Consider the following 5,114-nt stretch of genomic DNA (forward strand, 5'->3'; position numbering starts at 1 on the left):
GTCCCACCCTCATCGCGCCAGCATCTGCACCAGCAGCACCTCTTGCGGCTGTGGGTCAAGTCCACGTTTACCCTCCGCCGTGGCCTTCGGGCCCCTTCCATGTTCCGATCCAAGTCGTCCCCCCTCCTCCTCCACCTCACGTGGTGCCGGGCCCAGTCCATCATCATCATCACTTGCCGGTCTAGTACCATCACTACCACTAGTATCATTACTCTGGATTTGGAGACTAGGAAGTGGTCGTGCAGCAGAAACAGAAGCATCAGCATCATCAGCAGCAGTTGGGCAAGCAATCTTAGGCGGAATTGAAGGAGTACGTCTTTACTCTTGACAACTCCAACTTCGATGACACTAATAGCAAGCACGACTTCATCGTCGTCGAGTTCTACGCCCCTTGGTGTGGCCACTGCAATAAGCTCACTCCCGGGTTTGAAAAAGTTGCGTCAATTTTGAGTAAAAATGACCCACCAATCAAGGGACTTGCTTCTGATTATGAGGTGAGGGAGTTTTTCAAAAGGGGCCTATGCTTGTGAGTTATGATCTCCCATTTTTGTTTGGAGTTTTTCAAAAGGGGCAAGTGCTTTTGGGGAAGAGTGCTGCTCTGCCTCCTGTCTCACTATCTGAGCTTGGATACAAAAACCTATTTGCCCAATTAAGAAACCCCAGAAAAGAAACCCACCAATATTTACATTTTAGATAATGGGATTGATTTGGTTCTGTGGCAGCAGCCCTATTTCCAAGATGGGTTTTTTCTGGGTTCTTTCAATAAGAGATCTAGAAGACTGAGTTTAAGAAAATTTTCAAATTGAATTAAAGAAAAAGCAGTTAAATTCAGTAACACATGGATTTGAAGAACGCAGTACGGAGCCAAAACCCAGATGGAACCCAAAGCCGGAGCAAATTCGCATACTCGAAGCAATCTTCAACTCCGGGGTGGTGAATCCTCTGAGGGATGAGATCAAGAAGATTAGGGCTCAGCTGCAAGAGCAACAGCTGCAATGAAGCATCAACAAGCCTGTGCAATTGATACAAAGTTGCTAGCTTGACTTCCTCCATCTTAGATGCATATGAGACCTCAAATCTAAAGGATCGATACATTTTGGGAGAGCAATCAGATTTGCTTTTCTCACTCTCTCTCACCAACCCACGCTCTGCTGCTGACGTGGGCTCTGGTCAAGGTGGGTCAGCCTGGTGACCGTGTGATGGCCCTCCATGTACTCGGTAGATCTCAAGCTCAAAATCTGCAGAGGAACATCAATTAAGAAAAACCAATGATGAAAGTAGAGATCTAGTGGACTATGTGAGGGGAAAGTGGTTAATTGAAAAATTAAAGAAAGCAAAAGGAGAAAGCTGTGCTCGCGGTTTCATGGATGTGAGAAAGCAAAAGGATAATGCCATGTGAAATTATTTTCTGAGAAAGTGAAAAGAGAACGACAAAAGTAAAAGAGGAAGGTGCAAGCTGTCACCCCTATTCGTCGTTTCAAGTGAGGCAAGCTTCAAAGTTGCAGAGAAAACACAAAAGCAAAAGAAAGGTGCGGTGGACAAGAGAAAAGCAAAAGCAAGGAATAAACACCCACATTGCAAAAGCAAGGAATAAACATCTGTATAAACCCCATCAGAGGGTAAAAAAAAAAAACATAAAAAAAAAAAAAGGCAAAGCCCAAAATAAATGGGCTGGAATGTTGTGTGGAGGGCGAAGGCTCATAAGCCCAAAATAGCACCAACCAGGTGATCAAAAGTACGCCCAGTACTCCAAAATTATCCGGCAACCTGCCGCTATTACCACCAACCAGGTGATCAAAAGTACGCCCAGTACTTCAAAATTATACATGAGCATTACTCATGTCAATCATACATAAACATTCATGAGCATCACTCATTCAATCATACATAAACATTCATGAGCATCACTCATGTCAACATTCATGAGCATTACTCATGTCAACATCCATGAGCATCACTCATGTCAATCAACATAAACATTCATGAGCATCACTCATGACAATCAGCTTCAAAAGCTTCATCTACTAAAGCTCTAGCTTCAAAAGCTTTATTTACAGAGCTACAGCTTCAAAAGCTTCATTTACAAAAGCTCTAGCTTCAAAAGCTTCATTTACAGAGCTCCAGCTTCAAAGTTTCACTTGCAAAGCTTCACCTACAAAGCTTCAGTGCAGGGTATACAAATACTGCCTCCGAACAACCGCCTCTTCGGCCCATACATTGATTCAATTTGAAGTCTCCAGCCAATAGACTCTATTGACCGAAGACTTGGGGGACTACATTATGTACCATATATTGGGCCTCAATTGGGCCTTATGAAAAATACTTGGGGGACTTAGCCCATTATTTATGTATTGAGGAGTGAGCCCTTATTCTATAAAAAGGACTCCCTCACTTTCATTAGAGAGCACCCATTATTCATGTACTGAGGAGCGAGCCCTTATTTTATAAAAGGGACTCCCTCACCTTCATTAGAGAGCATCACCGCCAGCTGAGAAACCTCTTCACCGCGAGCATCACTCCTAACCCATTATTCATGTATTGAGGAACGAGCCCTTATTTTATAAAAGGGACTCCCTCACCTTCATTAGAGAGCATCGCCGCTAGCTGAGCAACCGCCTCGCCGCGAGCATCACTCTTAACCCATTATTCATGTACTGAGGAGCGAGCCCTTATTTTATGAAAGGGACTCCCTCACCATCATTAAAGAGCATCGCCGCCTACTGAGCAACCGCATCGCCACGAGCATTGACTCTAGCCCATCATTTATGTATTGAGGAGTGAGCCCTTATTCTATAAAAGGGACTCCCTCACCTCCAACGCCACAAGCCAAGCCAACCAAGGCAACATAAGCCACAAGTAGAGCAGCCTCGCAACATGTGCTACTTCTGGTTGAGCATCATTTCAAATTAGGCACCGCCTCATATTGAGTATCAGTTCTAAATGACATCTAGTTACTTCGGCCTACACATGGACTGAATTTCAAGTCTCCAGCCAAAAAACTCTTTTGACTGAAGACTTGGGAGACTACTGTTTATAGCATACTTAGGGCCTCCGTATTTAGATCTCGTACAAATACTCGGGGGACTTAGATGTAATTATGTAATAAAGGAAGGGGCAAATATGTAATAAGTGAGGAGCCCTTATTCTATAAAATGACTCCTCACCCTCACAATTAGGGGAGGCCAATTCCTAGGCCATGAGGATCCTTACACTCTCTCCCTCACAATCCTCTAAGAAATACAATAATCAGTGTGGACGTAGCCCAAACATTGGGGTGAACCACGATACATCTTGTGTTATTTACCTTTCTTGCAAATTCACAGTCGGATTTATGTTGTTCCAAGACCTCCGGTTTTGTGCATCAACAATGGCTATGAATAAAGATGAAACCAGAAGGAAGCTTATCAATGGACAGAGCAAGATTACCTATTTGGAACCCCTCTTCATGGATAGAGAAAGCCTCACTAGATGGCTAAGCCTCCTCAGAACTCCTTGGCTGTCGATGAGTCCGTCGGTCGCTTAGGACAGGATGAGTCATCGAAGAAGTCGATGACGCAGGAGTCGTAGACACCATTGGCCCTAAAGGAGTGATCGGACGGACACCCGTCGTGCCCATATCAGGTGTGGAGGTGGCAGCAGCATTACCACCTGGATAAGGTGTCTGACTGCCCCTTCTAGTTGCCCGCCAGTTTGATATTAAGTTCGACATCTACAAAAACAATCATGAATCTATTTAGATATCATCTTATTATATGTATTTCATTTCACATTTATAAGATGAATGAAAACATGAGATAGGAATAAAAAAGTGTATTGCAAGGAACAAGTTTATTCATAAAAACAAACAAACAAATTAACCCATCTACAATGACATATATGATGCAACAAATATATTGAAGGGAAATCGAACGATAACCTCAAGGTAGAATCCATTAGCAAACCCTATAATCCACTAAGAATAATTTAGAGAAAACTCACGTTTGTCATGGAAAACCCCAGAAGGTCTTAACAATGAATTAGGAAAGAAATAAATAAAATAGTAAACAAAGTTCCAAATACATTCCTAAGTTACAAAACTTGTACAAATTATGAATGGAAGATGTGGAGCCAAAAATAAATGAGAAGCGACACGTGAATTTTGGATAAAAGAGGACAAAAATAATCTTGAGGCATATCGGGATTCCTACATGCGAGCAGCGGGCAATCATCCCTCAACCAAGTCAAAGATGCCCAAAATAGGTAACAAATTCAAAATTATTTCATCCATCCTCATCCTATATTCTCCACAAGGTAATTATTCCATAACCTTCAAAACATTCCATATAAATTGAGTTAATTGGCTAATTAATGGATTTATTCCAAATTAATCCATTAATTACCAATTAAATCATCCATTTCACACAAAAATACCCCAAAGGGCTGGCCACCTTTTCTCAAAAGGGGGACCGGCCATGCTCTATATATTGAACACCATTTTCTCTAAAAACCTAAGTCCACACTCTTGCAAAACTCCAAAAACTCTCTAAACACTTTTCTCTAAATTCTAACTTTGGCATCGGAGGTTCTTTAGCCAAAGCCCCCCCATTCATCGTGGTCGCGTGAGGCTCTTGGCCTTGACCCTAAGGTGTTAATTGTTTTGTAGGTGCAATTTTGTCCAAGAAGAAGCAGACGGAAATTTGCATTCACAAATTGGTGCTTTCATTGAGAGAAGAGTCACACACTCATAGAAGACTCCCGCATTAAAAGGTTTTTCTATTTTCTTGTCCATTTGTAGATTTTTCGTACATTCTTATTATTATAATTTTTTATTTGCAAAGATTCTTTGATAAAACGTAAAAGAGAAATACAATGGCTAGAAATTTAGAAAATTCCACAAGTGAATATTCCAATATTCAAGAAATGGGACCACGGTGATCCACGAGGCTAAATGTGATCATAGGAGCAGTACCATCACTACGGGGCTCCACCATGGCAACCACCGCGGTGGCCACCACGGTCACCACTACTCGTGGCGAGGTCTATGGCCCGAGCCGTGACATCCAAAGCTCATGGCACTCGCATGCATCACGCACTGAGCAGCCTACTCTCATGGCCAAGCCTGCTCTCACGACCAA

This window comes from Malus sylvestris, chromosome 16 (assembly GCF_916048215.2).
Source record: "Malus sylvestris chromosome 16, drMalSylv7.2, whole genome shotgun sequence".
In the NCBI taxonomy this organism is placed as follows: Eukaryota; Viridiplantae; Streptophyta; class Magnoliopsida; order Rosales; family Rosaceae; genus Malus; species Malus sylvestris.